Raw genomic sequence first — 25,000 nt, 5'->3', positions numbered from 1 at the left:
ATAACTTACAGGTGTTGGTGTAGTCAACAGATATATAGGGACATAAAATACCAAGCATAATTTTTATTGTAGTAAAATGTAATATTTTTTCCTAGGTAATTAGTATAAACTGTATTAAAAATGAAATGTGTTTTCCTTTAATTGTATGATTATAATTTTATGATGCAAAATAGCTCAGGAAATATATTAAATAATTACATTTTTTGATGTTTCAATTTAAGAGAACAGAAAATAGAGTAATCTGTCAAAATATGTAATTTTCAATTACATTCCTCCATCCATTTATCAAACTCACTTTATTACATTTTAGGGTTGTTTGTGGCAGCATATCAAAGACAGAAACAGTCCTGGATATGAAAATAGGTTAATCATTGGTTACACACACATACAAACACAGACACACTCATTCACTCATGCCAGCTTAGTTTACAGTCATCCATAACATGGACTACAAATTTTGATATCAGGAAGGACATCAGAATACCCAGAGCAAACTCATGTAAGGAGAATGCACAAACTACACATAGATAGTCACTGGTCTGAAGGTGGAACCAGACTTACTGAAGTAGCAGTATTAGCTATTGTGCTAATGTGCTTCATACCTTTATTTAGAACTAGTAAAACTAAACATCAGTAATATCCACAAAAAGTATTAAAATCAAGCAGAGATGAAAATATGTATATTAACTAAGATATATTGTAATCAGTTGTCACTGACGTATACAGTATAACTATTTCATCATACACAAACATGTTTTTCATTAATTAAAAAAGAGATTGTGCATGCGTAATGGTCATAAAGTACATATAAGCAGATTAATACTAGTAGTCAAGTAAGCATTTTGGGAAATGTTTGGCAATGATTAACAAATAAACATATAAATCAGTTACTCAAATAACCAATACAAGTTATAAAAGACCTATTTCCACATCCCTACCCTGGATAAAAAGGTTAAGAAGATGGATGGATTTTGTCAGAGACACTAAACAACAATTAGACAAAACACTACATTAAAAATTTACCAAAAATAAGTAAATATTATACCAGAACACATAAGAATGGCAGGGTTTAGCAATTAGTTTGTGATAACAATTTCAGACAGATGTGCTTGTATGTCAAGGTGTTGTGATTTTCAATTATCTTGTAGAATTTAAAAGAAAGAATGAAAATATAAATATAAAAAGTTTAGGATTCCCTTTATGCTACTTTTATATTTTTTAATAAGCAAATACCTTTAAAACATATGGTGGTCAATGTGTGACTAAGTCTTATCACAGGCTCACACTTCAGAATAGATTGATGTTTTTGTAATATTAAACATTTTTAAGGGGCAAAGAACTGAGACTATTGTGTAATCTTACTGGCATTTTTAGTATATGATAGCAGACTGTAACAGTTAAATGTAAAAAGATACAAATAAATGGGGTAGATGTTATGTAAAAACACAAAGAACTATACTACAAACCATCTTACGAAGTCCTTTAAAAGCCTTCTACTACATAATATCAATAGGGGCTACAAGTCCCTCATTTAGTTTTTTTCTCATCTCACACTCCTTGATACCTTTTGAAAAGAATGAAGAATGGAAAGGCAACAGGACCAGATGAAATACCAGTAGATGTTTGAAACAATTTGAGGATAAGAGAGTAGAAATATTGTGGGATCTAAGAAGACCTATGAACAGGATAAAATACTAGATGACTGGGGGAACAGAGTGATTGCACCCTTTAAAAGTAAAAAGGAGAAAATCAAGATTGTGGAAACCATAGAGGAGTAAGACTGATGTCACACACAATGAAACCTGGGAAAGGGTTAGAGAGAGAAAGAAAAGATCACAATATGGGAGGCTTTATGTCAGACAGATGAACAACTATTGCACTCTTTGCATTGAGGCAGATCATACAGAAACAATGAGAAACACAAAGGTTTGCCTATGATGTTTATTGTTTTGGAGAAGACTCATGATAGGATGCGACATCAAGGACATCAAGGTCTGGAGGTGCATGTAGGACAAAAAAGCACCAGAGAAGTAGGTGAAGATTGTCCAGGGTGAACAAGGGAGTGAGGACCCTGGTTAGAAACAGTGTCGAAGTAATACACAATATTCCAATTCATATATGTCTGCAGCAGGGTCTTATTTTAAGTTGTTATCTGTTTGATCAGGTTATAGATGTGTTGACCTGTGTCACACACGTGTGCATGGGAAGCAGCTGAAGGACTTAGGAAATACTGTTTATACATCTGCCCAGGGGGGGGCGGGGTGCACTGACGCTCTTTCTGAGTTCTCTGCAGGTCTTACCCGGGAAATCCCACCAGGAGCCGCCATTTCCAGGAAGGACACATCACTTCCGGTTCCGGCCCCAAGAATGAGGTCACTTCCGGTTCCGGCCCCAAGGATGATGTCACTTCCAGTTCCGGCCCAGAGGACGACATCATTTCCGCCCTCTGTGCTATAAAGCTCACTGCCTTGGCTTAGGCAGGCAGTTCTGTTTTGGACTCTGTTGTGTAACAACTGTATAATTATGCCTCAAAGACTTTTGCAGCCGGGAAACCGCATTAAACGGGTGGCTGCCCCAAACCTTTCTACGTCTCTGGTCTCCTCTTATTACACCTGTCAGATAAAAGACTAATCCCTCAGTGCATGCTTTTTGCTGACGATATTGTGTTGTGTAGCACCAGGAAAGAAGAAGTGAAGAAGTTGGGAAAAAGAAGAAGGGATTGGGAAGATAGAGAATTAAAGATAATTATTTGAGGTTTAATTATTCTCATGATTCAGAACTTAGTCTGCACAGAGAGGCATTGGAAAGAGGGGATGATTTTAAATACTTAGGACCAGTGGGAGCACAAATGGAGAACTGGATGATATAACTCATAGAGTGTGGGATCAATGGAACAATTGGAAGTAGGTATTAAGAATATTGTCTGATCAAAGAATTAAGATGAAGGTCAAAAGGTAAGGTTTTCAAAACAGTTGTAAGACCGGCAATGATGTATGAAGCTGAGGCATGGTCAGTAAAGAATTTGGATGTAGCAGAAATGAGGACAGGGAATGAGAAAGTTGGGAAGGCTGAAGTGCAGTTGTTTACATTATACAGTGAGAAACGCATGTGGTATTCAGTTGTGCCCTGCTTACCGTGCATATCAATATATTGCTTTTATTAGTGTCACCGGAAGCACAGTCCGGAAAAGTAGTCTGATTGTGTGTCATATTTGAGAGAATTGAGAGTTTACACATGTCAGTACTCACTCTAAGTCTACTAATTAAAATTTGGTTTATTAAATTTTACTTATTTAACTATCACTTAATTTAAATTAATTATTTTTAGGGATAATATTATGGAATGCTGAATTAAAACTAGTACTTTAAAACTCAAATCTAGTGGAATTTGTGAAGTGAATAGTGAAAAAAATATTCAAAATAGTGGAGACACAAAGAACAGTCAAGATAAACATTTGCTAAATGTAAATGATTATTATGCTGTTTACAAAAATGATGACATTACTTGTAAGAAGATTCTTAACGTGGATGTTGCAATGAACATTAATCAACAAGATAATAAAATGGTGGTTGGAAAGAAAAACAAAAAAGCAAAGAGAAAGTATAAAAGTGATTTCTTTAAAATTGGTATTTTCCTGGATAGGAGATGAAGAACATTCTAGCCCACAACTGTTTTGTTTTACAAAACTCTTTCCAATTAGATAATGAAATTCTCCAAATTAAAGCATCATTTTGATTCTAAACACAAGGAGTGCACTGGAAAGCCTCTGCATTTTTTTCAGAACAAATGCAAAGACCTTAACTGCCATAAGAATTGAATGCATTTCATTGCTGCTGGGGGAGAAAATGCTAACATGACGGAGGGCTTTGTACAGAGTATTGCTACTGGTAGCTAGGTACTTGACAGGCCACACTACAGCAGAAAACTTGATAAAACTTGTTGAAAAAGTAAAGGGAAAGATTATGTTTGGGGAAAAGGCAAAGAATGCTATCTCAAAAGTACCTATTTCTAATAATACAATTAAACGTCAAATAACATGCATGGCTGAAAATGTGAAATGTCAGGTGTTACCGTAATTCTGTCATAGTATATACTTTTCGCTTCAGCTTGATGAGTCTGCCAGTTCGGTTGGCAAAGATCTTCTCCTTGCATATGTCAGATATGAATATTTAGGGAAAGTACACAATGATTTTTTATTCTGCAGAATCCTGCCTGATAGGTCTACAGGAGCACATATTTTGAAAGTATTAAATAATTTTCTGATAAGTAATGAAGCTTATTGGACACAATGTGTCAGTCTTTGCATTTATGGTGCTGTGGCTATGACTGGCAAAAGGAAGAGCCTCTTTGCATGGGTTAAATCTGTTGCTCCATTGGCAACAGTAACACACTATAGTGTTCATCATGAACAACTTGCTGCTAAGAATATGCCAAATGGGCTTATAATGGTTATGAATGACACATATATAATGCACATATTTTTAAAATATTATGTTGCAAAATGGATAGTGAACACAACCAAGTTTTATTTCATACTGTAGTTTGCTGTTTCTTTGAATTGCAAGGTGATATCAAAATCTACCTCCATGATAGTTAATGTCCAGTGGTTCACCTTTCCAATCACATGCATAATATCTCCTGGCTTGCTCAACTGGCATACCTAGAACATATTTTCAGCATCTTCAATGGTTTGAACCTTGCTTTGCAAGGAAAAGTTGTCACCATCTTTAATGTTCAAGATAAAGTAATAGCAATATATATGAAAATGGAACTATGGCAGAAATATCTCAGCACCTAAGGCTTTGAGAGTTTTACTATGCTGAATGATTTCTTGATGATGACTGGCGAAAAAAATCCTGAAATGATCACCAAAGACTTCAAAAAGTACTTACTAGGATTTTGCAACCAGTTTAAAAAATATTTTCCAAAACCAGAAACAGGATTTAAGTGGATCAGCAGTTCTTTTACATGCATGGAATAAATAAATAAAAAACACTTGAGGGGAAGCTTTCATCAAAAGAGATAGACAATCTTGTCTAACTATCCACAGATATGTCACTGTCTTTAATGAAAAGAGTTTGATAGATTTGTGGCTCCACATACAGTTAGAATATCCTCGGCTCACCAACGCAGCACTGAAGCATTACTGGCATTCTCCTCAACTTATAACTGTGAAGGTGTTTTTTCAACTCTTGTGAATCTGAAAACAAAGAACAGAAATCGGCTAAACGCCGGATATGAGACTCTCCAGCTTCAAACCAGATATACTGTTATTGGTTTCTGAAAGTAAGCAGTACCTTTGTTCACATTATTTTATGTAGTATATTTTGTTATTTTTTATATGTACCTACTTATTTCCATGAGTTTAAAATTATATCACTTCTTGGTATTATTCACAGAATATCCTAATTTCCAGTTTTCATTTGACTTAATTTTTAGTTAGAATCAGTTCAAACCTGACAATAAATGTAAAGCATACAATGTTACACTTCGATGTGGCATTTGTACACTTATCTCTGATGGTAAAATATGAGTTTAAAATATATATCTTTAAATGTGACTTATGAAAGGGGCTAGTGGGCCTCTGAGCTATGTGCTTTGTTTAAGTGAGCTGCAATCAGATAAGTCTGAGAACTACTGTGCAAAGTTATTAAGTTGAACAGAAGCAGGGGAAGAATACTGATTGATTTTAATTAGTGAATATGTGGCATAGTGAGTGTTTCCTTTTTGTTGAATGTAAAATGTAATTTTATCTAAATCACAAAATATATACAAGCGAACTCCTGCCATAAATAAGTAACAACAACCTCAAGATAACAATGTGACATTTTATATATTAAACACATACACAAATATTGATAAACCAAAGTCTGTAAAACCAACACAGCTTGATAAAATGTCACAAATCTTACTGTACAGAAATAGGGGGTTTAATGTACATTTGTGAATTTTAGCCAAAAGTACCAATTATGTAATACAGACAAAACAACTAATCATTTTTATTATTATTTGTAATACTACGTACACAGTTTATCTCTTTAAAGGCAAGTATATCAAGTATAGATACATAAAGAAAGCTTTTGAGCTATAGGGAATCAAGATTTTTGAATGACCACAGGGAAAATGTGTGCTTAAAATCCAAGACAGGGTGACATGTTTTACATCATGGCACTTTATTCTTACAATGAACTTACATGAACATAGAATACAGCTTATTGATTAAATGTTCGTGGATGATAGAATAAAATTTTACAGTTGAAGGGCATATTTCTGGAGAACTCCTAGGCTAAAAGAGTTAGTATGTGAGAACTCTGGTGTGTCCAGGCTGATTCCTGATTCTGTCCTTATACATATTGCTAAAGTGCAGGGTGGTCTGATATTCAGAAAAACTATACGCCATTACATTTGATCACATAATTTATTACAACAGGTCTCGCTAACTGAAATAGAGTCTGCAACAACAGTCTTGATAATTTTATATACAGTATAATACTTGCACTACATACTTAATGTTCTGAACCAAAAATATAAAGAAAAAGTCACCATAATGAAGTAACACCACTCTCATTTAATGAATGACAACAGTTTTTGACAAAAATGTGTCAGCATCTATTCAGTTTTCTTCCTTTCATGTACTGCTTAGCCTAGCAGACAGGCAAATACAGACAAAGGCATGAAGTCAGCTAAAAATGTAAAATTGAGGACAAGCAGAAAAGTCTACAATCTTAAAAAACAACAAAGCACTCAAAAAGAAATACCTCTCTTATCATGTAACCACTGTCAGACAATATAATCAAGCTGTGATAAAAGAAAAGAAGCAAGTAAAGGTTGGTTTAATGATGGGAGCTTTATTTGACAGTGACACCTTTCTGACAACCCCTACTTAGGTTTTGGCTCCACCACAATACTAAACTACAGTGGGATGCAAAAGTTTGGGCAACCTTGTTAATAGTCATTATTGTCCTGTATAAATCGTTGGTTGTTACGATAAAAAATGTCAGTTAAATATATCATATAGGAGACACACACAGTGATATTTGAGAAGTGAAATGAAGTTTATTGGATTTACAGAAAGTGTGCAATAATTGTTCAAACAAAGTCAGGCAGGTGCATAAATTTGGGCGCCACAAAAAAGAAATGAAATCAATATTTAGTAGATCTGCCTTTTGCAGAAATTATAGCCTCTAAACGCTTCCTGTAGGTTCCAATGAGAGTCTGGATTGTGGTTGAAGGTATTTTGGACCATTCCTCTTTACAAAACATCTCTAGTTCATTCAGGTTGGATGGCTTCCGAGCATGGACAGCTCTCTTTAACTCACACCACAGATTTTCAATTATATTCAGGTCTGGGGACTGAGATGGCCATTCCAGAACGTTGTACTTGTTCCTCTGCATGAATGCCTTAGTGGATTTTGAGCAGTGTTTCGGGTCGTTGTCTTGTTGAAAGATCCAGCCCAGGCACAGCTTCAGCTTTGTCACCGATTCCTGGACATTGGTCTCCAGAATCTGCTGATACTGAGTGGAATCCATGCATCCCTCAACTTTGACAAGATTCCGAGTCTCTGCACTGGCCACACAGCCCCACAGCATGATGGGACCACCATCATATTTTACTGTAGGTAGCAGGTGTTTTTCTTGGAATGCTGTGTTCTTTTTCCTCCATGCATAACGCCCATTGTTATGCCCAAATAACTCAATTTTAGTTTCATCAGTCCACAGCACCTTATTCCAAAATGAAGCTGGCTTGTCCAAATGTGCTTGAGCATACCTCAAGCGGCTCTGTTTGTGCTGTGGGCGGAGAAAAGGCTTCCTCTGCATCACTCTCGCATACAGCATCTTCATGTGTAAAGTGCGCCGAATGGTTGAACGATGCACAGTGACTCCATCTGCTGCAAGATGATGTTGTAGGTCTTTGGTGCTGGTCTGTGGGTTGACTGTCTATCCGAAATCTTTCTTGGTCTGCCACTTCGAGCTTTAACTTGAACTGAGCCTGTGGTCTTCCATTTCCTCAATATGTTCCTAACTGTGGAAACAGACAGCTTAAATCTCTGGGACAGCTTTCTGTATCCTTCCCCTAAACCATGATGGTGAACGATCTTTGTCTTCAGGTCATTTGAGAGTTGTTTTGTGACCCCCATGTTGCTACTCTTCAGAGAAAATTAAAGGAGGAGGGAAACTTACAATTGACCCCCTTAAATACTCTTTCTCATTATAGGGTTCACCTGTGTATGTAGGTCAGGGGTCACTGAGCTTACCAAGCCAATTTGAGTTCCAATAATTAGTTCTAAAAGTTTTGGAATCAATAAAATGACAACGGTGCCCAAATTTATGCACCTGCCTGATTTTGTTTGAACAATTATTGCACACTTTCTGTAAATCCAATAAACTTCATTTCACTTCTCAAATATCACTGTGTGTGTCTCCTATATGATATATTTAACTGACATTTTTTATCGTAACAACCAACGATTTATACAGGAAAATAATGACTATTAACAAGGTTGCCCAAACTTTTGCATCCCACTGTATATAAAGAGGATACAAAATACAATGAAGAAGAGATGTCAGAAACAAAAGTACAGAAGAACAAACAATTAATTTAGAAGAACAACATGCGTAATTTTATGCTAAACTATTTCAGGCATCTGTTAAATAGACCCCATTCTAGTCACATCAGCTGCAGCATTTTACTGATATCAATTTTTCTTTGTTTAATTACAAGACCAATCACAATTGATATTTGCACATTTTAAAGCAGAAAGTCACTACTTCTGATAGATGATCTTATTGTAAAATTTACCAGGCCCTGTGCCACTCATCCATCCTTGTACTAAACCCACTTAATCCAATTTTACAGCCGTCTTCTATGAGTTGCTGCTGGGATTGACTCTAGCTTCTTGTGATCAGAAAATTAAATTAAGCCGATTCAGAAAATGGACTGATAATATTGTATTTTTTCATGCACAATATAATGTGTAACCCTTTCTCCATTGTTTACGAAGTCACCTACAATGATGTCCAGTTTTCACAAATGAGATTGTGGAGTAAAGCTGGCATAACAAAACACTGGCTTGCAATAAAGAACTTAAATTAAATTATGTTAGGTAGAATGTCCAGTGGTGCCTGGGCAGTCTTTTGGCCTTGGAACCCCTGCAGATTTTGTTCTTTCTGCAGCTTATATGGGGTTTTTACCTTTTTTTTGTTTGCCTTCCTGGTCACCTGACTTTATCATAATACTCATCTTTACAAACTAACAATACAAAAGTATATATAAGGATTTCTTTTATTTCTACTAATTATATTTTTGTGTTATATAAGCATGAATTTAATTACTTTATTTACTTATTGATTATTGTTCTTACCGAATTTAATTTGTTTTTCTTTTCTTGTAATTATTTCTTTGATATTTTGTAAAGCATTTTGATCTACATCCTGTTTATGAAAATGTGCTGCAGATACGGCATATGAGATAATGCTTAGATTTAGAGGTCAAATATTTGAATGATTTTATGTGCAATTATAGTAAAATCTGATCTTTATTTATTACATTTGTTTTTAAATTCTTGCTGAAAAAGAGAGTGCAAGCAGGGTGGAACTGGTGGAGAAGAGAGTCAGGAGTGATTTGTGGCAGATGGATATCACCAAGAGTAAAAGAAAAGGTCTACAGGATGGTAGTGAGGCCAGCTATGTTATATGGGTTGGAGACGGTGGCACTGAAAAAAAAGCAGGAGACAGAGCTGGAGGTGGCAGAGTTAAAGATGCTAAGATTTTCACTAGGTGTGACAAGGATGCATAGTATTAGAAATGAGTACATTAGAGGGTCAGCTCAAATTGGATGGTTGGGAGACAAAGTCAGAGAGGCGAGATTGCGTTGGTTTGGACATGTGCGGAGGAGAGATGCTGAGTATATTGGGAGAAGGCTAAGGATTGGAATAGCCTGCCAATAGAAATTCGCCAGGCAAATACAGTAGAGCACTTTAAAACACTGCTGAAAACACATTACTTTAACATGGCCTTTTTATAACTTCACTTTAACTTAATACTGATACTCTGTATGTTCAATTCTTCATAATAACTATTCACAGTGGCTCCAAAATCCGTACTGACCCCTACTCTCTCTTCTGTTTCTTTTTCCGGTTTCGTTGTGGTGGATCATGATGCACCAACATTGATGGACTGAAAGCCACAAGTCTATGTAACCATCATCATCAGGTCCTTCCATGAAAACCCTAAATACAAAGAGGACTGTTTGATTTATGTTAGGTAGATTGCCCAGAGGGGACTGGGCGGTTTCTTGGTCTGGGACCCCTACAGATTTTATTTATTTTTTTTCTCCAGCTTTTGGAGTTGTTTTTTTTTTTTTCTGTCCACCCTGGCCATCGGACCTTACTTATTCTATGTTAATTAATGTTGACTTATGTTGATTTTTTATTGTGTCTTCTATTTTTCTATTCATTTTGTAAAGCACTTTGAGCTACATTTTTTTGTATGAAAATGTGCTATATAAATAAATGTTGATTGATTGATTGATTAAAGGATTGAGCTGCCAGGCAAGAGAAAAAGAGTAAGGCCCAAGAGATGGTTTATGGATGTGGTGAGAGAGGACATGCAGGTGATGGGTGTAACAGAACAAAATACAGAGGACAGAAATATATAGAAGAAGATGATTCGCTGTGGAGACCCCTAACGGGAGCAGCCGAACGAAGAAGAAGAAGAGGCAGTCAGAAGACATTAGAAAATTAGAACAAATGTGATAAGAACAGGCCGTTCAGCCAAACAACTTTGACTATCCTATGCACCTAGATTTTACACAACTTACATCAAGTCGATATCTGAATGTCCTACTGTTCATCATACTACTGGGTAATTTATTCTATGTGTCTATAGTTCTTCTTGTGAAGAAAATTTTTTAAATACTTGTGCAAAATCAGCCCTTAACAAGATTTCAAATGTATTCCTGTGTTCCTGTTGCAGAATTTACACTGAGGTAACAGCTAGGATCCACTGTATGAATTCCATTAATAATTTATAACACTTCAATCATATCACTTCTTAATCCCGATTTGCACTGAAAAAATTAAAATCCTTCAACCATTCCCAATAACACTGAGCTCCAGAATCTGCCTATTTGCTCTCTTCTCGACTCTGTCTTTTTTGTAATATGGAGTCCAAAACGGTATACAAAAATCCTGGTGAAGCTTCACTATTGTGTTATGTAATTTAAGCATAACTTCTCTTGACTTGTACTACAGACATTGTCATATGTAACTGAACATCCTATTAGCATGCTTGATTTCTTATGTACATGATCTTGATATAGATAATGATGATTCCACTTTGACTTTGATGTCCTAATAAGGTGTACTTTCAAGTTTCAGACCTCCCATTTTGTTTTCAAATCTAATATTTCTACAACATATGTGTAATATCTCATATTTACTTGCATTAAAAAGAACATTATTTGTAAAGGATATGAAGCAATATCAGTTACATTAAATATTTGGAGGTTACTGAGAGAAGGGGGAGAGAAGTACTGCTACAATTTAAAATGCTAAAATCAAATAAATCACTGGGAACAGATAACATTTCTACTAGATTTCTCAAAAAACTTTATGCTAAAAATATACAGTATATAATTTGGTGCAACAAATTGATTTTTTACAAATGGGACAGGTCAAACAAAAAGGTAATGAATGACCATGTAAAATATAATCAAATCCCAATACTTAATAAAGTGTAAAATACTGTCTATATAAAAAACTGCAATACAGTGTAACCTCGGTTTGCGAGCATAATTTGTTCCGGAAACGTGCTCGCAATCCAAAGCACTCATATATCAAAGTGAATTTCCCCATAAGAAATAATGGAAACTCAGATGATTCGTTCCACAACCCAAAACTATTCATATAAAAATGATTAATACAAAATATAAAGTAAAATACATAAAACAAATTAACCTGCACTTTACCTTTAAAAAGAATCATGGCTGGTGTGAGTGAGTTTCTAAACTCATGTGGGATTCCACCCAACGGAACGACACGCGGAAGAGTGTCCCAAGGCAATCGCAGTCTCCCAGCGCTGTAGCAGTTCGCCGTATAAGCGCATCCAAAAAGATTGCAGACATGCTAGAAGCGCCTGCCGTCGATGGGTGATACAAGGAACAACGAAGATCCTGCTACAATAAATAACAGCGCTGTTGCTGTTTCAAGCTGAATAAAGCTGGTGTTGTTAAAGTACTGAGGCTCAGCTTTGTGTTTTGGGGCGCAAGATGGGGAATCGCACTTCACAGCGCACACATACACAAACAGTATACGCTCGTATGGATGTTGACTATATGAGTGAGGCACACGGACTCAGATGGAGAATAGGAGACGATTGCCCTCAAGAGAAGAGAGACAGAGAGAGAGAGAGAGACAGGTGAGTGAGCGAGATAAGGAGAGAGAGACGCGGGCGAGCGAGAGAGATAAGGAGGGAGGGGAGAGAGAGAGAGAGAGAGAGAGAGAGAAGAACCATCGGCTCAGTTGTAATCACATGACGCTCAGCAGACAAAGTGTATCCATACTACTCGTGTTGGAAGACAACGCTCTTTTATCAAGTCAAAATTTATTAAAACATTTTGCTCGTCTTGCAAAACACTCGTAAACCGAGGTTCCACTGTATTATGGTATGGTGACCCAAAGACTGTATGTGGATATTATAAATACTGAGGGGTCCATCCTGATTTTCACTCCAGTATATACTATATGTAGTCTACAGTTAACAACAACAACAACATTTATTTATATAGCACATTTTCATACAAAAAAAAATTCTTTCTTAAGTTGTTACTTTCAACTGCATTCTTGTGCTCTGTATAAAGGGTTAAAAATATATTTTTCGAGACGTATTAAATTATCGATCACATGCACTAGTCAGAAGGCACAGTTCTGTGAATAAGACTTCAGACACAAATGCAGCATGGACACTGGGCTCAGTGAAGGGTGGGAGACTTGATTGTGTCTATGGAGTTGTATGCACTCATTCAAATGAAGTCACTTTCACAAATGTCACTCATACTTTGCTCAGTTGAGAACAGTTTGCTAATCCTTTGCATCTCTTGCAAAAGCAGGGTGGGTGACAATTTTGGGCTTAATTGTGGGTTACATAGAGGAGAATGTGCTGGTGAGATCTCCTAGAAACTGCAATAATCTAAATATCATGGTATATGAAAACATTTGAACTCATAATACATATGGCCCCTCATAGTCACTAGATACGCAGCATCACAGACACATGAGCTTTTACATACAGCAATAACACATAGTTTTAGCAATCTGCGTCAGATTAAATTTATAAAATATTAGTAAATTAATAAAAATTCTGTTCATATTTTGAAAACTCCTCAGAAAACAATAGTGGAAAAAACCTCTAGGTATACAGGAAGGGGAAAAATTATGTGATACTACAGTAAATGTAAAAAGACACTGTATAAAAATAGTATTAGGATATCTAACAGATCTCCACAATAAATGAGTAAGAAAAATAACACTCAATTACATTTAAGTAAAAAATAATAGCTGTATGGTTTATAAATAGATGGTGTCAACTGCTAAACAACAAAGTGAAGAAGAGCAGTGGTAATAGCAGACCCTTGGAATAAAGCCAGGGAAAAGACAACTTTGTTAAATAAAAATGTAAAACATTAATATTTATTACGTGTCTTGTGTTCAACTTATATTTCATCAAAGCTATGATACTGTAAATCTGTAGACTTCATGATTCTGGTTCTAGCTATTTTTGCTGGCTTTCAAATGCCACTGAATCACTTTGAGAAATTTTGCTTACTTAGCATTGTATTGCAGAATAATTGCTATGGCATTGGGCAAAAGGTTCCAAAACAGAGATGAAACAGCTGTGTAAAAACACATAAAGTCCTGTCTTTAAAACATATAATGAAAGCAGCCTTACAATATTGTCTTTATCTTGGTCTTTGCTATAATATAATGGTTCATATTTATAATAATCATGGGTGTTTGGCTGGAATAACATCTGGCAAAGATTTTAGAGTGCATTATATACTGTACTACCAAATGAGTACACAAGAGTGTGTTGACCTTCTCTTCTCACTTTACTGACTACACAGACATGAAACAAAGGTACCAAACAGATTCAAGGAGATGGCTGTTCTCATTAACAATTTCTCTATGCGGTTATTATGATAAGGTCCTCAAAACATCAAAACAGCCCTGAACTTTGGTAAAGAAGTATTTAATGACACCTTTAAAACTGACTGTGGTAATAGTGAAACTAAACACAGATCAACTCAGAAGAACTATTTACCTGTAACCAGCACCGATATCAAACTCAGAAATACTTCTAAAATTTTTGGTTATTAGTAGAGAAACTGTTATCTAACAAATATAAAGGACAGGATAAGTAAAATATTTCATAAGCAGCATGAATCCACGCAGTATTTTAACTTGCTATGCTAGCTAGCGCAAAATTATCATAGAATGATTATCACATGGGGAATGATTTTGAGTATGGCAAGGATGAAATTTAAACGTAAGCATCACAGCAAGAAATAGTATTAAATGTAGTGTAACAGATGACTTAAAAATACAGAACAATTAAAAACAAAGTAACAAAAAAAAAAAAATGTTATTTGTCCTTGAAATATTGGACATTTTTTAATAGCTTTTGTACAGGGCTAAAAACTATCTTTATGAAGGTGCATGTAATATTATAATATTGCTCCAGTGTCACAGGTTTGACACCTGTTCTGTGTCAAATTTGCATGTTTTATCCATGTCTATGAAGTTTTTTTCCTACACATCTCAAAGACAAGAATATTACATTAATTAGCTGTTATAAATTTGAAAAATTCTGATGGGTCGGCAGCCTGTCTGGGGTCAGTTCCTGCCTTGTGCTTTATTCTACCAGTGGATAGGCTCTGATGTTACAACTACAAAAACTGGGTTAAATGAATGGATGATGTGAACTTTCCAGTGAGAATACACAAGAACACACAGGTTCAGAAAATTAATAATGTATCTTAGCCATTAACTTACATAGCATAAAATTATTATATGTTGCAGATATGCTGGTTGATGCTTACAACAAATCATATTTTACTGAAACAGACAAGCTCCTGTTGAAAGGTATCCCTGAAACAGGTTGCAAAGACTTTTTTCAGCAACTATGCAGATTCATTATATCAGATGCCCTAGCTTGTGTATAGTAAACTACATCATGGCTTTTAAACAGCTAAAAAGTGGCAGAGATATCAAGTTAGGTGAAATTGCATTATACCATGCATTCATTACTAACAATCTTGATACCCTTAATTTTCCATTAATGTGGCTGTGCAAATCCACCAGCCTTAAACAGTAACAGTAAAGTTAGTGCTATGATGAAAAATCGACTAATGGTTGAAGTACTCAAGGCCTGTTTATGTAAATACTCTTTTTTCCAAATTATGTTTGGCTATCTAAGGTTTTAATGATGGAGTTATATGTAATACTTCATTTTAGGTAAACATGCAGTGATGGTCTGCATTTTAAAAAGCAAGTCTAATTATCTTTGGTCTTCACTGCCCAGCTGGTAAATTAATTCAGCAGAAGTGATGCTATATGAACAGCCTGTTTAGTGGGATGGCACAGAAATGTGGGAGCTCAGGAAACTGTTTCACACTAACAGCTTCTCAGTATGGTACTAACATGGATCTCCAGAATACATATCAAAGTCATTTTAAACATTTTCTATTAATTCTGGCCGTAAAACAACTAATTATAGCCTTACATGTAACCTTTAGTAATTTCAAATAATTCTAAAGTGAAATTATTATCCGGCAAAACTAGATAACTGGTTTTGTTTTATATCTTTAACTTTAATAGTATTAAAATTTGTCACTTGAAATTGCTTGTTGAGGTCCAGTTTTTAAATACTTTATCACTGTTCTTCATGTAGTTTCCAATTTCTCTAGTAAATGGTTGTGAAAAACATGGAAAGAAAAGGGTAATAAAAAGAGATCAGAATAAGCTACAATGTATTAAAACTAACATAAAGATGATACACAACTCTTTGTGTCCGATTTTCAATGCAGTCTCTTTGCTTTTTGATAAACTCTTAAAGACATTAAAGCATAGACTCTTAAATGCTTCAAGATTACAAACAGCAGTACGAAACTGAGCATTGTTAAGCAACAGATGAACCCTTAGATTCCTACTGTTTGCTGTCTGTATAATTTGCTGATAGTCTGAGAAAATGTTCTGGTTCACTTAAACCTTCTTCTCACCAAAACCGGAATCACTAGTACAGCCATGCAGACTGTACTACTTTGTGCAAACATCTAAATGAACATGAGCAAACACAATATGCTACCACTATTTATGTACATTAACAGTATGCCCTCATATTACCTATATTTCTATTGTGCACTTAAAGGGTTCCATGGCTTGCTGAGGGTAAAACAGTATAAAACTGTAGGTTAAAGTCTAGGAGAAAACTAATCTGTGGCCAGCATGGTGTGAACCAATCATACCTAAAAAGTTCATGTTCATTCTGTTGTGTTCATTAAGGTGGGATTAAGAGATGGACATTATTTAGGAGTTTTGGAATTATTTTTTGAATAATGCAAATCTTTATTGAAATAAAATTTGTATATCTCAAAACTGCATATGCACACTCTAAATAAAAATGTACATAATCTGTACATATAAACACTATATAATAACATTTGTACATTGTATACATAATTTTACAGTTAAAAGTTAGTAAAATTTGTTGAATGAGCACATATTTACCTGTCTGTGTCAATCTTACTGGATGCATCTCTACCAGCAAAAAAAAAAATTATATATTTCCCAATAATCAAATTGAGTGTATATACAGTATAGCAATTTTTACTGATTTTGAAATTCTGTCACTCTTCTTTCTCAATTTGTGAATGAATCCTTCATTGATTATATAAGCTCCTTTTCTACTTACCTAAAATGATTACTTACTTAAATAAATAATTCACTTATTTATTTAATGCAACACTTTGAAACTCAGTATTACTGCACATTATACAGACTGATAATGTATTTGTTTTATTATTTTTTCCACAACAGTATTTAATTTTAAATCAGAAGTTTGAATAAACACACTTAATCAAAATTATACATTCATCAGAATGTGAAAGTATTGGTGTAAATTGAATATCTTTGAAATATAGGTACATTTCCAAAAATCCAAATATTAGAATATAAAAACAAGTTTTTCAAGAATTCTCCCCTCGTTCACAGTGCCTTCCGGGAACTAGACACCTTCAGAATTTTTCAACAACACCTTGTTGAACAATTTGAATACTCTTTTGTCATAGTTTTATTAAATACTATGAGAATGGTACTGAAGTATTATATGATTAACGCATAATGTACAGCACACAAATTCATAGCCCAAAATGGTTAACTGATTAAAATCAATGCAATACCAAACTGTGACTCATCAAAATCAGTAGGTTAGAGAAGCCCTGGGAATTCCCAGCTGACATGTACAGCTGTAATAGCTGTTTTAAGACAAAGAGAGAAAAAACAAAAGTTTTGGGAGACAATAAGGATACATTCACGATGCTGTGTATTTAAAACAAAAATAAAGTATGCTTGTAATGGAGGAACTAATGTATTACATACTTTCTCAAATCTACATACTTTTTATGTTTTGGTTTAATGGCTAGCTTTTAGTGCATTTTGTAGTACACTTTAATGCAACCACATTTAAAGCGTTTGAACATGAACATTTTCATTTCTTATGTTCCACTACAAAAGCATCTATTGTCTTCTTTTTATAAATGTGTGCTCTTTTTGTGATACAAATCTTAAATTAATTTACCTTGTTTTTAAACAATTTTAGCAGGTAAATTACTTGCATGTATTCCTTTTTTAAAATTGGACGAGATTTTGTTTTACCAAAAACACATTTTACTGAAGGTCAAAAAGGCTGGTAACAGCTTAAAACCCAGCAAAGAAGTGTCTCTAAATACCTCTGATTCAGCTTGCTTCATGTAAGACTCCTAAGGTGAGGTATTAGCAAAGCTTATTTATTTTCATTTCCGTGGCTTTTATTTTCTCGTTTCCCCTGTGGTAAAGCTGATTTCTGCCATGATTCCCTTCTTAATTTTAATACCCTTTTTACTCATCATACAGACATTAGAATTTTTTCTCTGAAATAATGGAGCTCCCGCACAGGAAGACAAGGCGACCACTGGGATGACGGTAAACTAGCTTCTTTCTTGCAATTAATTGGTGTATGGCCATGTGCATATATGATAACAGATTTTTTTTTTCAACAAGGAAAAGGGAGGTTAATTAATGTAAGAGCTGTGTTCGTTGAGATGCTGAATTTACTATGCCACCCCCCCATGCTGCCTTAAGAGCCTTGATTCCACAGTAATGACCTAGTTCTTCTAATGAGGAGCATTAACCCCTGGCTACAGTCGCCCAGGTCTTAATTGTCAACTGAAGCTGTAGCAGGAGAGTTTGCTGATCAGCAGGTATGTGGTACATTAACACGTGTCATCTCGGGTTCTAATAAATAAATCTGTCGCCTGGGAAACAGGAACCATCAGCTGTGTTGTCTTTTTCTCATCTTTTTTTTTTTTTTTTTTTTTTAGGGAAACTGTCATGCTGAGAGTGCACAGACAAGTAGAAATATAGCTAAATACAACAATAATTAGAAAATGCATATGCTTAAAACCTGAGAACTCATTAGAATATATTTTAAAGGAAAATACAGGATCCTTTCATTCAGTGATGTATGATTAAAAATTCCCCTTTATGTTACACCCAAGAGGTGTGTTTTAAAATTCAAACACTATTTACTATAAAGTACAATATAAAATAAATTAAATAATGAGATACTGCAATACTATCACCTAATTAAAGGGACACTTAAAAGAAAGAAAAAAAAAACACAATTAGCTCTAATTAGGAAAGTCCAAAAACCTAGATGCTGCTAATAGAAAATAAGAAATAGATGTCACTGGCAGAAAAGTTTTGCTGTCACCTTGAGAAACTAAGAAAAGTCTGAATTAACATACACACATAACAGTATAGTGATACAAATTCTATTAACATGGCACAGCAAACAACAGTTTCTATTAAGAGCTTGCAAATTAAGAAACATTTTACAGCTGCCTACATGCTTCATTTTCTGTCCATTCATCATTAAGAAATTATACAAGGAGGTTTTCAGCAATTCAAAATTATGTTCAACTAAAATGACCAACAATACAAAAAATACAGCAACACTTATGTTTGTTAAAGTTGAAGCATTTGCTTCAATAAAGAAAAAAGGATTAGTTAAAGAAAACTGTCGAAGATCACCTATGACTTTGAATTATTATTTAAATAAAACCAATAAATATTAACAAAATGAGGTAACACATCAATAATACATGATGCACTTTTATTCATCGGTTGTGTCTTAAATGCAAGTAAATATAACAAAAAAATAATGTAAGTTATATGTAAATCTATCATTTAACTGGTTTATGCTCAAATTTTGGTACTTTTCACTCTTGCATTCACCTCTTTAAGACTGAATATATACACATGAGGTGTCTTAAATTATTTTAAATCTATAACTTGTTTAAAAAAGAATCCTAAAAGATATCATAGTAGATTTTAAATATTCTCTTGTAGCTAATCATTTTTTTTTTAAATTTCACCTCTCCGCACAATACCACCACCATCATCATCGTTCATCATATAGGACCTTACAGCTCTGCTACAATATTACCAATCATTTATCTGTTGTCAGCACAGGTTACAAACTGTAATCCTTGACTGGCTCAGAATTAGAATGTCTTTGATGTCCTCACATGAGTTTTTTTCTTCCTTTTGCCCGAAGGCTTCACCAATGCTCGGCAGCTCAGTGTTTATTCCTCGTAATCTTCCTCTCATCTTCAGGCTAGCAGTGACAGATGGTTATAGGCACACAATAGTATTAAGAGTTTGATTTTTTTTTATGCTCCTGCTCTCTGTACAACAAATAGCTATCAGATGCGGGCCAGAGAGTCTACACGGATCATATAGGTAGTAACAAATAAATATTTTGTCTGGTTGGTTGTTTTCTGTCATTTTCTCTGCTAAAATAGCATCCACTCCAGAGTAAACTGCATTAACCTTACTGACTGTTATTAAAGCCAAAAAGGACTGGATCGCTGTCATCTCAGTTTTATAGACACAATGCTGAATTCCTAGAAAGAATTCTTTTGTCTTTTTAATATTTAAATTAAACAGTAGAAAGTGAAGGACATAAAAATAATTGAAATGAAGAAATGGATCCAAAAATGATGTCAGGTTCAACAGTAACACCTTCCTTTAAGGAGTCACAAAAATAGATGACTGCACATTCTGCCTTTCAGAATTTACCACACTTTTTTGACAAGACAAAGAGTAACAGATTTCTAATATGTTACACCACATTATACTACACATCAATAATGTTTTGGTATATTTTTGCTAAAGTTGATCCTGTTTGTCATGTATCGCTTAAAAGAAAAGTATCATTTACATATGCTTACACTGAAATCCATCCATCCAACATTTTTCAAGTGCATTTCAGACAAGTCAGGGTGATGGAATGCTATAGCTTCACTTCTTAAACAATGAATATCATAAGGAAACTCAAAAAGGACTCCATCTATATTTAAATGGATCATTGACAGAGCTTATTTTACACATATGATCAGCTTTTGTAGCATTATTTTCTTCAGTGTATCTTTCCTTGTTCAGCAATCATTTCATAATTGTAAGTATTTTCATGTCAAACACATAAAGGTAAAGTTTTGTGTTGATGTAAAGTTGATGTATTAGTTAATAAAAATATATTTCTCTTAAAACAGTTAAACTGTTGTCTGCACTCTTACACTACGTCCATGCTATTACATTTTCATTTAAGAATGCACACATTAGTCTCTATTTTAGCCACATTACCCCAGTGATTGAAAGCGTAGACTATAATCACAGTCTGAATTAGTGTGTACTAATTACATGGCTATCCCTGATTGGTCATCCTTCACAGAAGAAAACAACATTCCAACATGGTATACACAGAGGAGTTTCTTTCCGTAACTCTTGATGCGTTGCTTACATGTATGCATCTAAATTTTTGTTTTGCGTTGTCTCCATTGTTACACCCCACGTATTTACACAAGCTGCAAGTGAATGTCTAGAAAGGCGGAAAGTTCCCTTTCCTGTTTTGGCCAATGTGACATGCTCAGTGTAAGTGAATGGCTACGTTATATGTGTGTTTGGCCATTTCAGTGTGGGTAGTGATACTTTCATTATTGATGTGAAAACCCTAGTGTGGATGGAAATTGCTTTTGTTTGAAAATGCTGTTTTTAAATAAAAACACAGTAGTGTGGAAGACAGTAATACTTGTAAAAAATTTGACTCAAAGGAACAGAATGATCAGATGCCCGAGCCACTGCTCCTCCACATCAAGAGAAGTCAGATGAGGTGGCTCAGGCATCTGATCAGGATGCCTCCCTGGTGAGGTGTTCCAGGCACATCTAACCGAGAGGAGGCCCCGGGGAAGACCCAGGACACGCTGGAGGGACTATATGTCTCGGCTGGACTGGGAATGCCTCGGGATTCCCCTTGAAGAGCTAGTAGAAGTGGCCGGGGAGAGGGAAGTCTGGGCATCTCTGCTCAAGCTGCTGCCCCTGCGACCCGATCTCGGATAAGCGGAAGAGGATGGATGGATGGACAGAATGTTAATAATGTGGTTGGAAATTTCTAGAACAATACAAGCTGTCCAAACAGAGTCCTCTTCATGCATTCTATGGCACAGAAAGCTTTAAACTTACATATTGTAATATTTCTTTCTATTTGCAGGATAGAGAAAATGAGCTATTGAAAGAATCCTGAATTTGCACACTGTTTAATATATATTATACAGTATATACTGCTCAAACAAATTAAAGGAACACATTTTAAATTAGAGTATAGCATCAAGTCAATGAAACATCTGGGATATTAAACTGGTCAGTTAAGTAGCAGAGAGAGTTCCAACTTCCCGTGTAGGTAGAAGGCTGACCCCATCTTCACGAAATTTGGTAGGTGGCTTCCCTGCGCTAAACGAAACCGATGTACATACTTATTTCGATGGTATGACGCCACTGTCGGCCGCCATATTGAACTTTCCAATGTCACTAATTCTCCAACTTCCCGTGTAGGTAGAAGGCTGAAATTTGGCAGGCTCATCCCTTACAGCTTACTTACAAAAGCTAAGCAGGTTTCATTTCGAAATTCTACGTGTAACGGTTGACAACGTCCGCCATGTTGAGCTTTCTCATTCATGGCCCCATCTTCACGAAATTTGGTAGGCAGCTTCCCTGCGCTAACCGAAAGCAATGTACGTACTTATTTCGGTGGTATGACGCCACTGTCAGCCGCCATATTGAAGTTTCCAATGTCACTAATTCTCCAACTCCCCATGTAGGTAGAAGGATGAAATTTGGCAGGCTCATTCCTTACAGATTACTTACAAAAGTTAAGCAGGTTTCATTTCGAAATTCTACGTGTAACGGTCATAACGGTCGACAACGTCCGCAAAGTTTAACTTTTTTATTTATGGCCCCATCTTCACGAAATTTGGTAGGCGGCTTTCCTGCGCTAACCGAAACCAATGTACGTACTTATTTCGGTGGTATGATGCCACTGTCGGCCGCCATATTGAACTTTTCAATGGTCTTTGTTACTTATGGGCCCATCTTCAAGAAATTTGGTACGCGGGCTCCCAACGCTAACTGAATCCTACTTACGTACATATATACCTCCATAGCCTGCAGCTCGGTCACCGTGGTCCCCCATCCCAACGCCTTCCACGTTGTTGGCTGCCTGCCTATATAAGGCCATCCGTCACTCCAGTCTCTACATTCCCTTCCATGCTTCGCCACGGGATTCACATCTCCTTACTGATAACTACAGCCTTTTTATTTAATCCACGGCTTCTCCACTGTTTTATTGTTCATTTATTACGATTATAGTTATTGTGTAGGTATTTTAGACTTACTTTACATTGTTCAGGTACCCATTTCCTTTATCATTCCAACTGTACCCCCATTAACATGTCTATCGAGGTGATCACCATCGATCAAAGAACTATCACTTACCGAGTGGTTTCCATGCCCAGAGATGGCACCTACCTTTTCCATTTTCTTTGTTACATATTGCGCGGCCATATAATACTGTCGTAATTGAAACAAACCATGAAACTCAAACCGATTATAACAGCAGCAATCCAAGCTGTGAGATTTGAAACAAGATTACTGTTCACATGGCCAACTATACGTTGCATGCTCAAGAGTAAGCTCAGCGCACAGCTTGGTCATATTACAACCGGAGGGCCGAACTCACAATGTGGTATACAAAGAGATCCTTAACAAATAAGTATTAGTATATTTTCCCTCAGTTTAAAAAGGTTTAATTTTCTTCTTAATAAAAATTTTAAGGCAGTACTTCGCCGCTGCGAAGCACGGGTATTTTGCTAGTTTATAATATTTCTTGTAGAAAGTTTTCTGTAATCTTCTCCTTTCCTGAAAGAGTATTTATAAAAATCTATCTTCCAGAAATCCCAACTATCAGCACATTTGTACATCATGTCTCACAAATGTGAAAGGAGAAATAATTCCAAGAATGTAGATTTGTCTCCGTCTTTTGGTCCTGTGTTTCTTACTTTCTTGCCTTGATCCACTCTATATTGTAATATATACTATATTCCCTTCTCTTCTCATATTCTTCCTTCTTCTAGACCTCTCCACTTTTGGTCTTGCCCTACATTTTTCTCCCTAGACAATATTGCTGCTATGACTGTTCTGGACTCTCACTGGAAAGTCCCTATCTTTCTTTCTTTTGATTTCTCGAAATCCTCTTTTTCATTTTGATCCTACTTATACATAGTAGATTAATTAGTCATCCAGCCTCAATATTGAGAAATTGATGTTATACACTAAACTAGTGGGCAAATGAATGGTTGGTGATCAGTGAAGCAGAGGGCTCTGTCTACTAGTGTTTAATTTCTTTCCCCTTATTTTCCATTTATTTTTAACAGATTGGATGTGGGTGCTCTAATTCTCTATTGATATTTTCACAAGGCAGGGCTTGGGAGGTTGTCTTACACTTATATTTTTAAGCTATTATAGTGGTTCCTTTTGGGTGCCACCTACTTTAATAAAGGTTTGATCACAAAAAAGACAATGTGTTCTGTAATCCATACATAGTAAACAGTAAGACGACTTGCAGGTCAGTTCAGGAGCTTGTCTGAGGCATCAGGATTAAAGACCTCTCAATAGTCTATTGTAGCACATTTCACTTTTCATGTTTATAGTCACACTAATCTGTCTTTGTCATTTCACAATGCATAAAATACAAAGAAAATTAGAAGTCGCTCATCTTTGAATTACTAGCTAACTTAGTAAGCTGTGCTTTTGATTTCTCTCATAACTGCTTTCTAATCACTTTACCCTTTCATCCTTTTACCTGCTATATCATGGACTGAGCTTTCCCAACTTTTCTTCTACTTGCATAGCTTATTGGTTAACCCCAAGTTAGCAAGAACATGGCTCAACACTTCAAATGTTGTGGTTTTTAATGAACAACACCTAACTTTTTATTTTGCAAATGCATGATGACACATCCTTTCCTAAATATATCACTGTCAGGGTGCCTGGCTGTTTACTGAGAATACCTTATGGGGTACTGGGGACTTGATTTTAAAGGACAGTTTTCCTTGCCTAGGAGTTTTAACCTCAGTTTTAATGGAATAATTTATTTGGTTGATTTCAACCTCCACTACCACTTCTTTTTATTATATTTACAGTATTTATGGAACCTTTGACACACTGCAGTTTGTTTTGAACACTGTTTTGTTTGGATTGTTTTAATAAACATACCAACCCCTTGCTATGTGTGTGTCCTCATTTGCTAAGCTAATCTCTCGGGTACATTATCGTCAGTAGCAGGTTCAAGA

At 35.5% G+C, this 25,000-nt stretch overlaps 1 protein-coding gene across 2 annotated transcripts in view; it reads right to left on the bottom strand.

Annotated features, from left to right (window-relative positions):
* The window catches only part of gtdc1 (glycosyltransferase-like domain containing 1), a 295,974-nt gene that overhangs the window by 22,283 nt on the left and 248,691 nt on the right, over positions 1-25,000 (bottom strand). The gene's annotated exons all lie outside the window — the stretch shown is intronic.

This window comes from Polypterus senegalus, chromosome 6 (assembly GCF_016835505.1).
Source record: "Polypterus senegalus isolate Bchr_013 chromosome 6, ASM1683550v1, whole genome shotgun sequence".
Taxonomy (NCBI): Eukaryota; Metazoa; Chordata; class Cladistia; order Polypteriformes; family Polypteridae; genus Polypterus; species Polypterus senegalus.
Note: the sequence above shows the minus strand (reverse complement) of the source record. Positions and strands in the feature narration are given on the sequence as shown.